The sequence below is a fragment of the Tetrao urogallus genome, assembly GCF_951394365.1.
Source record: "Tetrao urogallus genome assembly, chromosome: 1".
Taxonomy (NCBI): domain Eukaryota; kingdom Metazoa; phylum Chordata; class Aves; order Galliformes; family Phasianidae; genus Tetrao; species Tetrao urogallus.
In genome coordinates this window covers 46263916-46277058 of record NC_136813.1, presented here as the reverse complement: position 1 = coordinate 46277058, position 13143 = coordinate 46263916, and positions in this window count along the sequence as shown.

The window sequence follows — 13143 nt, the reverse complement described above, 5'->3', positions numbered from 1 at the left end:
CATCTCAGATGGCAGTGGATAAATATGATTATACAGTTGAATCCTACTGTGTGCATTGCAGTTATAGAATTTATTGTAATGCCCAGATAATAGACATACAGGCATACAAAGTTAATGGAAAGAGGAGATTACCTTACTGAAATGAAGAGATTCTTGACTCCATAGCACATATGTGGGAAGACTGAGGGATTCTCATTTATTAATCTATCATATAGTTGTGTAGAGAGTCAATAAGAAACACCAATACAGAGAATATCTGAATAATTTCAGAATTGTTGATGCTCAGAAACTTCAAATCATTCTTTAAGTTCATAGTCAACTCTTCTGAAATTATTGTGATGGAGTAATACTGGAAAAAAAAAGAAAAAAAAAAAAAAAGAAAAAAAAAGAGATTTATTTGACTTGTAAAAGAACCTGCTAAGAAAGCTGAAGAATGGGCTTTAGACATACTTTGTAATGAAGGAATTAGAATAAATTGTACATTATTTCTCTTTCACCATTTTTTCACTACCATAAGGAAAAAATTAGTTGTGATGATTCTGTTTTCTGTCTCATCATGAAACTGAAACAAAACAAAACAAAGCAAACAAATAAAAAAGATTTACAGATTCAAAAGGTGGGTGTTAGGGGCTGGGGGAGGATTCACTTTAGTTCTGTAATTAACCACTTTGCTAAAAGGGAAGAAGGATCCTGGATCCTGATTTATATTCACACCACTGTTCATTTACTTTACATATTTTCCCCCCAACAGAAATATGCACAATTCCCCCAAATTTGAAAATACAGGTAATTCTTTATTATCTCACAAGGTTTTATCTATGTAATTGACTATTTTTTAAATATACATTAATTTTACAATCTCATTAATGAACCTGTTCTTTACCTAACAAAGATTTGACTTCAACAATAGTGAGGGAAGAATTATTATAGCACACTTGGAAATTATGCCCTGGATTCCAAAATTCTTTGTTCTAATACTCAAATGTTGCACAGTTTTGATTAATGTCTTGTTATTAAATTATTATGCCAAAAGTCAAGAAAATAATCTCTGTACATATTTCAAAATAAAAATCTCTCCAGGCACTGTGATTGAGACATAGTATGCAATATGAAGGAAAATAAGGAGATATGTTAATAATCTTAAGTGAATGGACACTAAGCAGGAAATTATAACTGTTTCGCACTGTTGTCTGTTAAGAAAAAGCTTTATTAATAGTGGAAGGAGACTAAATCCACAAAGCTCAGCGTAGCAACATTTTTAGGGAAGGGGAGAGCGTTATGTAAAATTCATATGACCTAGCCTGAAAGCCATGTAAAAATTTGCTTACAATTCATGAGAGAGCTATGCTTGTATGTTCAGTGATGGCCTTCATTACCATCCAGTCATTCTGTTGGAAAGAGGAACTACATACTCTGGGCATGTTTCAGGATAATTCTGAAATAATGTAAGGGCTGGGTAGAAGGGTTTTCTGCAGTATAACCCTATAAACCTGTTTTAGACTATCTGACTAATCCATCTTAGAGTTCACTGCACAGATGCGTGCACTCATGCACTCATCCCTCATACAAACCACATTTGCAGACCTTCTGGGCATACCTTCATGGACTCCTTGCCTACTTAATACCTCAGCCTGGACACTACATCCCTGCTACTCATTGTCTGGTCCAGCTTACTGTTCATAAGTGAATACACGCATTCACCCCACACGTGCCACATTGGGAAAGACACAAACACTTGTCCGCCCACACCCACAGCTTGCACCAGACACATGGACTGTAACCCACAGCCCTGCCTGAACTATCAATGCAGAGCCTTGTACTTGCCACTCTCACTCCAGTCCCCTCAAATAGCTGATTTAGGACCAGACACTGCTCCCATTCCAGGGCTGAGAGTTGAAGATCCCCACTTGCTCCAGTAGCTGTTAACAGAGGCCAGATTTCTACATCCCCAGTCTGACTGGTAGCTGTCACCAAGCCCACTCACACTCATTTCAGTAGCTGAACACTTCCTCTACGGGGTCAGACAGGGAGAGTTGCAGCTCTCCTTCCTGGAGTAGAGAAGGCTCCAAGGAGATTTTCTAGTTGTCTTTCAGTATCTGAAGGGGGCCTACAGAAAACAGAGGATGGGCTTCTTACAAGGCTGTGTAGCAACAGGACAAGAAGAAATATTTTTACACTGGGAGGGAGTAGATTTAGACAAGATATCAGGAAGAAAATCATTACTGTGAGGATGGTGAAATGCAGAAACATTGCTCAAAGAGGCTGAAGATGCCTCTCCTCCCTAAAGGCACTGAAGGCCAGGCTGGACGGAGATTTGAGCAACCTGGTCTAGCAGGAGATAGCAGGGGTAGAAATTAGACTATCTTAAAGGTCTCTTCCAACTCAAATTATTCTACGATTCTACAATACTCCAGGCTCAAATTCTGCAGTATTCTTTCAGATGCACAGAGTTATGTCTCCTCCAACTACTGACACAGGGACTGCTCACTCACTCCAGTAGCTGACACCACAGTATGAAGGGAAACCACATCCCTGGCCTGCCTCAAGTAGATGGCCCCAATTACTCTCACATGCACACACGGGTCATGTCAGCATGTGATGCTGAGACCTCCTGTCCACCCCAGCAGCTGACACCACAGGCTGTAGTGCCCATTCCCCAAGCCTGACTCCCTTTGCTGCCACCATTCTTCATACTCCCACATATAAGTCTCACCAGAAGATGGCACATAGTCCTTTCTTCACACATACACAAAATGTGGGAAAGTGAATATGCAGAGAGAGAGTTAATGAAAAGGTTTAATGAAAAAATACAAGGCAGGACAGAGCGCAGCAGTCAGAGCTCAGCCAGGCAATTATACTGACTGGCCCTGTTTTTAATTCATTGAGCCCTTTAATACCTTTTCTATCCTCACTTTGTTCCTCCTGCTTCTGATTTCTTTTGATCAGGCATTCAGTTTCTATTAATTCAATTACTTTCTTAGTATTTGCTGCTGCCTTGGAAAATGTTCTTGACCAGGTACCATTATAAGAACAGATATTCTCTTAGTTACCTTTACACTAATGTCAAAGTTAACATGAGGTTGGAGGGGGCTTTTTTATTCAAATTTACCATTTATTAATTGTTGTCTACCAAATTAGTTTTACACAGTTGTCATGGTTTATGATTTTTGGATATTGGTACTCCACATCATAACATCATGCAGTGCACTGGGAATTAAAGTGTTAATGCTCCAATTCTGGGTACCTGTCCCAGAAGAGAAGAACTACATTCCCCAGAAGACTGTTTGCTGTGCTGTTATCATTTCTGCTTAAGGGGAGCAGATATAAGGCTTTGGTAGGTCATCTGATGGCCTTTGTTTGTCAGGCTCTCCTCCCTGCTGCTCAACCAGACTGCACATCTCACCTCAGTGTTGTGGTGAGGCCTATCCATCTTTCAGACACTCTTCTCATTATGTTTCATTTATTTTTTTCTAATTATATTGTATCATAATGTGTTATCTTGCATTCTGATACTATCTTTAGTAAATAAGTTTGTTTCTCCACAGATCGTTGCCGCTGCTTTTAATTATTCTTGGGTCCCCTGTTTCCATTCTCCAGAGGCATGATTTTGCGAAATCCCTGCACCCTGCTAATCACAGAACCGGGCCGAACCAGCCCGAACCATTGACAACAGTACTTTAGAGTTACAATGAATTGTTTCATTATAATTATGCAAAATTTTTGAAACTTATTTATTCTAGAATATAAATATTTCAATGAACATACTGCAAAATACTCATTATAGCAAGCTGTATGAAATGAAGACATGCTGGGCAAAAAAAAAAAAGAAAAAAGATTCATATTCTTTTATTTTCATTTACACATCCATTTTTATCTTTGAATTAGCAGTTACAAATTTAAATTGAAGAAGAGAGAAAGAGGAAGGGGAAGAGGAAGAGGAAGAGGAAGAGGAAGAGAAAGAGAAAGAGAAAACGAAAGCGAAAGAGAAAGCGAAAGAGAAAGCGAAAGAGAAAGCGAAAGAGAAAGCGAAAGAGAAAGAGAAAGAGAAAGAGAAAGAGAAAGAGAAAGAGAAAGAGAAAGAGAAAGAGAAAGAGAAAGAGAAAGAGAAAGAGAAAGAGAAAGAGAAAGAGAAAGAGAAAGAGAGAGAAAAGAGAAAGAGAGAGAGAGAGAGAAAAAGAGAAAGAGAAAGAGAGAGAGAGAAAGAGAGAGAGAGAGAGAAAGAGAAAGGCAATATCGAAGTAACAGAATATGAAAGAGAAAGGAAAAAAAAGAGGAAAGAAAGAAAGAAAAGATAGACATCTGCGAAAACACTTGTTCATTCTTTAAATCTATTTGAACAATGTTAGTATAAAATTATTCTTATTAGTGTCAAGCTGAATTTGATTACTTTCTGAATTAATTTGATATTCTGTAATTTGAACCTGTTGATTTGTGGATTCACTATTAAACATGGTCTTAATTTCACTTTTGTACTACTGCATCTTTAATTAACTTAATAAAGTTGTGGTAAACTACAATAGCTAAATGTTTCCTTTGATGTGTTTTGCTATCAGATTAATTTTAATAAAATCATAAGATAAGCAATATAGAGAACTGCTCTATTTAGTTGCATAGAAACCTGGATTGTGAGTTCTAATGAAAATACAGAACTAATACAGAACTAAGACATCCTAAATCTTTTCTTTTCTTTTCTTTTCTTTTTTTTTTTTTTTCTTTTTTTCCCCCATATTGTATTAGTCACACAGTAATGATTTCAGGAATATTTGAATCTAGTAATAACATAAGTAAACTGGGGCCAACCAGGTAAGTTCCATGGAAGCATTAGGAGCAGAGAGTGGATAGAGCTAGAGACCGCAAACAGAAAAACCAAACAACCAGAATGTTTATTAAGGATTTGTTTCTACTAAATGACTGTCCGTTGTTCAGAGCCTGGGAACCACCATCACCAGGCACTTGTCTGAAATTCCTGTTTACTAATGCATAAAACAACAGGAACATGAATTAATTAGATGTCATCATACAGTTGAAAGGCCATGGTTTCATCAGTATAACACTAATGTGGTGGCTAGATTTAGTACTAGATTTAGAATTTTTACAAAAGACAGACAGAAAGATTGTGTGGAGACTGCCTTTCCTGTGAGAAAACAGTGGGAGTGTGGGAGATCTACTCTGCAAGGAGATGATAAACCAGTCAATCAAAGTTAATGGTCATGATTAGTGCACAGACTAATGTGTATGTTGTTATAATGATCTTCTGATGAAGACCTATCCAGAGAGGAGAGGTAGTGCCACCTTACAACTGAAGTCTCCCATTCACAGTTCTTAATCCTCATGGTAACTTACTACTCTTAAATCTGCTGGGAAAACAAATCAAGAGGGTATAGTGGGTCAACATTACCCAGAAGTTGTCCATTGAGCTATTATATTATTTTCCACAACAGAACAGAGGGAGGAAATGAGATGAGAATATTTATAAGTCAAGAAATTCAGAGAAGTTTCTTACTAGTTACAATCATTTGCAGAACAGACTCAACTTTGGGAAAATTAATTTAATTTCTTGCCAATTAAAATAAATTTTTGTACTGAGAAACAGACTAAGAAATTAAAACAGCACCTTTCCTGCTCCCCATTTCACTCCTTCATACCTGATTCCTTTACTCTTCTGAGTGGCACAGGGGCTGTGGAGAATGGGAACTGTGCTCAGTTTGTATGTTTGTCCCTGCCATTTCTTCCCCCTCACACATAACCTGTGTTCCAATGTGGGCCTCTACACTGACTTCAGATCTTCAGGAAGAAAATCTGTTACAGGCTGAAATTCCTTCAGAAAATACTAGCAGTTACAATGTGATGTTTTCCATGAGATTCTGTATTTGTATCTGCTCTTCTGTGGGAAGAGGGGAAAAATCTGCTTCAGCCCCATGGCGTACCTCCTCTCCCTCCTTCTTCTCTGATTTTGGTGATTTTGAGTTGTTTCTTTCTCTCTTCCTCAACTTATGTGACAGCCTTTCTCTTTCATAAATTTATTTTCACATGTTTGCTGATTGGCTCAGCTTTGGCTTGTGGTGTGTCAGTTGTTAAGCTGTATGGATATGGCTGTGTTCAGCAGAGCATACTATCCTCTCACAGAGACTATTCCCGCAGCATCCCAATACCACAGTGCAACCTCGATACAACAATCTTGAAAACCAAAAGAAAACAAATCACAAGGCAAAGTGATCTAGGAAGTTTATTTTGTAATACTTAGAACAATTTCCTGACACAAAGAATTGGAATGACTGAGGAGCCCTATGCTGAGTGTGTTGTTCACAAAAAAAAGGAGTAACTGTTTAAGATATGAAGTGATTGTGAGATAGCTGCTGAAGTTCAGGATCATCACAAAGAGGAGCAAAGTAAATAATAAGATGTGTTAATGGACTTTCTTGAAAGAATCTCAGGAAAGAAGAAAGGGCCAAGAGAGAAGGGTCCAAAATAGCAGATTGATTTTCAGGGATCACCTCCTTCCAATCTCAAGAACAGTGACTTCTGGAATGCTACATCCAGGTCTGGAGCCCCCGGTACAAGAAAGACAGAGAGCTGTTGCAGAGGGTCCAGAGGGAAGCCCCAAAGATGATCAGGGGACTGGAGCATCTCCCCTGCAAAGACAGGCTGAGGGAGCTGGGCTTGTTCAGCCTGGAGAAAAGAAAGCTGTGGAGTGACCTCATCGCAGCCTTTCAGTACCTAAAGGGAGCCTACAAACAGGAGAGGAATCAACTCTTTGAAAGGGTAGATAACACAGCAGGACAAGGGGAAATGGTTTTAAGTTGAGGGAGGGAAGATTTAGGTTGGATGTTAGGGAGAAATTCTTTACAGAGAGAGTGGTGAAGTACTGGAACAGGCTGCCCAGAGAGGTTGTGGATGCCCTGTCCCTGGAGGTGTTGAAGGCCAGATTGGATGGGGCCCTGGGCAGCCTGGTCTAGTATTGAATGTGGAGGTTGGTGGTCCTGCGTGAGTCAGGGAGATTGGAGCTTCATGATCCTTGAGGTCCCTTCCAACCCTGGCCATTCTGTGATGCTGTGGTTCTGTGATTCAAGCACAATCTATATCAATGAGCAGAAAATCAAGCAAAGATGGCATGATGGCATAGATTAACATAGAGCTTTTTATTAAACAAAATAATTGAAAGGAAGCATAATGGAGGTCAAAACTGGTGATTTAGATGAAAATCAATAGAGGCATTATCTGAGCATTCATGGATGGTTTAGGAAAGGCAAAAGGTATCTACTAGTAAGATGAGGGAATGTCTGAATCAAGAAAGACTCATCCTTAATGGACAAGGATCAAACCAGGGAACACTTAAACAAGCTGAATACTAAGAAGTATGTGGAGGCAAACAAGATGTAGCCATGAGAGATGAGCAAGTGGCTGTTATCTCAACAAGCTCATTCTAAATTATCTCTGAAAGATATCTAAATGATCTGTGAAGATCATAAGGTTTGGAAGAAAAATATTACTCTGAACTTCAAGAAGGGAAAGAACAAAGATCTGGGAAACTAGTCTGGTCAGCATTTTGTTTTGTTTTATTCTGGAAGAAGTCCTATCCAGCCTCAGTTATTCTGTGACTGTATAACTGTTCTTTAAAAGCCTGAAGTTAATAATTACTCAGAGTACTGAAGCTGTTAAGCTAATAACTTTTTAGCCTGAAGGGACTGAAGAAGAAAATCCTCTCAAGAATCATTTAATTTAGGAAATAATTATGCAGAAAAGGCAATAGATAGTATAGTTTTAATAATTAAACTTGTGAGCAATATTTTCAGCACTCAGCATTATGAAGGTGAGAAAAAACCTAGTTGGAAACATTTGCTTTAACATGTAACATCTAAGCAAACAATTTTCTTTGTTTTTCTGTTTCATTGGTGATATTGTTTGTTTTCCAGAATTATAGTTTTATAAACAGTCACATTGCACATACACCTTGTCTGAGAATCTGTATTACATTCTAGTGTGTCTAGCTGTAAGTAAGTCTCATTTATTTGGCTTTCAGCTATAGAAGTTGAAAAATAGCTTTGCCACATCAACACTACTTTAGATATATCTCAAGTACAATTATCGAGCCTTCCTCTCCTGAAATATTCTACAGTGTGCTAGTTTTCAGTGTTCATATGTACTCAGGTTCCTTTCAATATTTTAGGTAAAATAACATTAGCCACTATTTCACCAACTTTCTTCAAACTGTTTCTGTATTTTCAGTCCTACAGTGAGATTTAAAGGATGACTTACAGATCTCAGTTTCCAAATTCTTTGGTTATGTCTTAGGTGTTTTCACTTATGTACTGACTTCTTTACATCATTCTCTAGGTTACAGTTATTTCTGTGATGAAAAAGTGTTTTTAGAACACTCCAGAAGCACGATAGAAAGGTTCCAATTTCTCAGAAATTGCTGTATGGAATTGTTTTCCAAGATTTGAGAGACCTGAATCAAGTTGGTTCAAAACAAGTAGGTGAAGAGTTCTGCGTCTTATTTCTTAGATATCTTTCACTTTCCTACTGTAACTCTTGTCCAATCATGACAGACATTTTTGAAATGTCTTTTTCTCTCTTATTTGCCCCTTTTAAGAATTGAAAGACAGCAATAATGTCTCCTCAGCTTTCTTCTCCAGGCTAAATAATCCAAACTTTCTTAGCCTGTGTTTGTAGGAGCAGTGCTCCAGCCCTTTGATTTTTTTTGTGTCTCCTTTGGACTCACCCCAGCAGCTCCACATCTTTCCTCTATGGAGGCTGGAGCTGAACATTGTACTCCAAGTGTGGTCTTATGAGAGCAAAGTAGTGAATAGCAATCACCTCCCTTGACCTGCTGGCTTTCTGGGCCGTCATTGTTGGTTCATGTTCAATTTTTCATTAATTAATATTCCTAAGTCCTTCTCCATAAGGTTATTCTCAATCCATTCATCCCCAGATTGTACCATTGTTTTTGATTTTCTCAGACCAGGTACAGCGTCTTACATTTGCCCTTCTTGTAGCTAGAGCTACAGACATACTTTATATTGTCTCCAGATTTTTATTTTGTGTCGGAAAAACTATGCCAAGCTTATTCTTACATGTATAATCAAAATGATGCTAAGTCATGTACTCAGTATACGGAGTGTTCAGATAACATAATGTAAATGTTATTAGCTGTTTACTAAGACTTGTTGGAGTTTTAAGGATACAAGACAAAAAGATTTCTTGTTATACAACCTCAGTGGTAATTAAGAGTATACAAATTCACTGCAGCAAATAGTTTGAAAGAAAAAATATATTGAGTCTCTTGTTCACTATTATTTTGCAATTAAAAGAAACAGTATTGCCTCAAAACAATACTGGGAGTATTTTGTTTCAGCTTAGAAATTATGTTTTACTCATACAATACTTATTTTAAAAGAATGAAAAAACAAAACAGAATGAAAATAACAGTGAAATAGCCATTCATTTTTGAGTCCAAGGGAGAAAGAAAGAAAGAAAAAAAAACATATGGAAAATCATAAAATAATTTTCATATTTTCTGTGATTAGTGATTTACGTAAAGACCACTTTCTTTCACTTGGATAAAAAAAAAAGTCATGAAGACTAATGAAATAAGAGCAGGAGATATTTCAGTACACATTTTGGTGTTTTAACATAACTTGCATTTTATTTGCTTTGTACTTCCTAGAAAATTGACAGAATATAAATAGAGAAAATATTATGGTCCAGGATTTGGATTCTGGACTTCTAGTGCTACATAAGTATGACTGATCATTATGTCTACTACTGTATCTGATAAAATTACAAGGATATGAACTCAGGCACAAATGTCACCAGCTGTTTGTAGAGGAAATGGACCTGCGGGTATTGATTGATGCTCAGCTGAACATGAATAAGCAATATGCTCAGGTGGCCAAGAAGGCCAATGGCATCCTGGCTTGCATCAGAAACAGTGTTGCCAGCAGGAACTGGGAAGTGACTGTCCCCTATACTCAGCTCTGGTGAGACTGCATCTTGAGTACTGTGTCCAGTTTTGGGCCCCTCACTGCAAGAAAGACATTGAGGCCCTGGAGTGGGTTCAAAGAAGAGCAACCTGGTGCGGAGTCTGTAGCACAGGCTTATGAGGAGTGGCTGAAGGAGCTGGGATTGTTCAGCCTGGAGGAGGCTCAGGGGAGACCTTGTTACTCTCTATAACTACCTGAAGGCAGGTTGCAGTGAGCTGGGTGTCGGCTTCTTTTCTCATGTAACTGGTGATAGGACTAGAGTGAATGGCTTCAAGCTGGGCCAGGGGAGATTTAGGCTGGATGTTAGGAAATACTACTTTTCTGAAAGAGTGGTCAGGCACTGGAACCGGCTTCCCAGGGAGGTGGTGGAGTCACCGACCCTGGAGGTGTTTGAGGATGTCATGGTTTTGATTTTTGGTGATCAGTATTCCACATCATAACATCATGGAGTGCACTGGGAGTTAAAGTGTTAATGCTGCAGTTCTGGGCACCTGCCCGGAAGAGAAGAAGAACTACATACTACAGGGGGCTTTGCAATTGGAGAGGAGATATAATACCTGGCAAGGTCACCTGATTTTCTCTTCTTCATCTGCTCTCCCCCCTGCTGCTCAACTGGACTGCACATCTCACCTCAGTGTTATGGTGAGGCCTATCCACCTTTCAGACACTCTCATTATATTTGATTTATTAGCTTCAATTCTAATTATATTGTATTATAGTGTAGTATCTTGCATTCCGATACTGTACTTAGTAAATTGGCTTCTGTTTCTCCTCAGATCATTGCTGCTGTTTTTAATTATTTTGGGATCCCCTGAGGCACAGATTTTGTGAAATCCCTCCATTCTGCTAGTCATGGAACTGGGCCGAATTAGCCCGTAAACCGTTGACAAAGAAACGTTTGGATTTTGTGTTGAGGGATATGGTTTAGTGAGAACTATTGGTTATAGGTGGATGATTGGACTGGATGATCTTGTAGATCTTTTCCAACCTTGGTGTTTCTGTGATTCTGTGCTTCTGTTACATGCTAGAAACCTTAATAGGAATGAAAAAAAGCTAAATAAAATTAACATGTATATAAACAGATATGACAAATTACTAGAAATTAAACTAGGATATTTGTGTTCAAAATGCCTTGGTGGGATATTTAGAAATCTAATTTAATTTCTAGGATTCTCTTAGGTCTCTAGGAGTTACATTGCAGCAATATGATACTAACCAAAGGCTGCTCGTGAGGGCTGTTACTGAAATTCAGTATCCTCTCAGGTATTTTAGGATTCTTTAGTAGAAATTAGAGCAGGAGCAACAGAACTAGTCCATGACAGTGATGTTGCTTACCTTCCTGCCCTGATTTTATTCCCCAATGATCAGTCCTAGGTATATTCTCATGGGCCTCTAGGACATGCTCTTTTTTCAGTGAAGTGCAAGAATCACTGATCTGTGGAGGCATGATATCTTCTGCTTGATGCCTTTGGATCAATGAGTTTTCCACACATTTTTAGTATTAACTATGAAACAGCAGAGTGTCAGCGTTTTATGGGCTAGTTCGATCCAGTTCTGTGACTAGCGGGGTAGAGGGATCTGCGGATCTGCGGCTCCAGAAAAGGGAAACAGGGGACCCCAAAATAACTGAAAACAGTGGCAATGATCTGAGATGAAATAAACTAATTTCCTAAATATAGTATCAGAATGCAAGATAATGTGGTATAATGGAATTGAAGCTAATAAATCAAAATATAATAAGAGAGAGAGAGTGTGTCCGAAAGGTGGATAGGCCTCACCACAACGCTGAGCTGAGAAGCGCAGTCCAGGTGAGCCGATGAAGAAAAGCATACGGAGAAGAGCAGACAGAGAAGCGCAGCCGAAGAAAAGCACATCCAGTGACCTTGACAGGAGTTATGTCACCTCTCTGGCCACAAAGCCTCCTGGGGAAATGTAGTTCTTCTCCTCCGGACAGGCACCCGGAACTTGAGCATCAGCAGTCAAACCCCCCAGTGCATTACATGGTGTTATGGTGTGGAATACCGATAACCAAAAATCAGAAAACCATGACACAGAGAGCCATTGAAGTATCATGTCTTACACTAATTTACTTTTTATACAGGAACAGTAACAATAGGGGGCTAGATAGAACTAGAGCACCTCCCGTGCCAGCTTTGGGGCAAACATTCAACTTCTTCTAAATGAATAAATATTAAATAAGCGGTCAGCATTGAAAAATGCAGATATTTTTGAAATTCAGTTTCCTAAGCACAGATGACTTATGATAGTATATATGCTTAATTTATTACCTCTGATTTCATTTTGTGATCTGTTTTAATAAGTTAGGCTACTACATTCAGCAATTAGAAGCTCTACTGTCTGGAAAGTGTGTCTGTAGATGTTATCAATACTGGAGCTAAACATGAATTAAGAGATTAAAATTCTTATTCTTGTTTTGAGTTCATAATTTATTTCATTCAAGATTTTGATCTTGACTCTGTTTTCTAAAGCTGGATACATAATACTGCTTAAGATTTCAGTGGTCATTCTCCTGAATCTACAGCTCTCAATATGGAAGTTCATATGTTTCCATTAGGTTGTGCGTCATAAATGTCAGTCTCCTGCAGTTATTTCAAATGTATTAAAATATCTAAAATATCACTGAGCACTTCTGTCTAAATAATTTAATTGAACACTTTTTCTTCAGTTATCTTTCCACCAATCTCAATATTCAGATAGTGAGTGTACAGAAAGAAAACATTCAAGAAAAAATTTAAATATGATTCATGTTAATAATGATGGCATTGCATTTTCTAAACAATATACATAGTCCTATGCAATTATGCTCTTGTTATTTTTTAAAATATTCAGTAGATTGTATTAAGCCAAAAGGGAAATAGACAAAGATTCACTCATAAAGACTGAGTACACTGCAGCTTACTATCATTCTTGAAGAAGAGAACAGAAGAAAAACCTAAAGTTCAAATTTTGAACATTTTGTAAAAGACAGAAAGACATGCTGCAAGAATTTCTACATTGACTGTACAAGACAGATGGCCATATAGGGTACCCATAAAATCTTTTACCATGCTTTTTCTACTGTTTCTATGTATGCTAGAAAGATTTCAGCTAAGTATGTTTTTTTTTTTTGCTACAGTCAAATCTCCTGTATGAAATACCA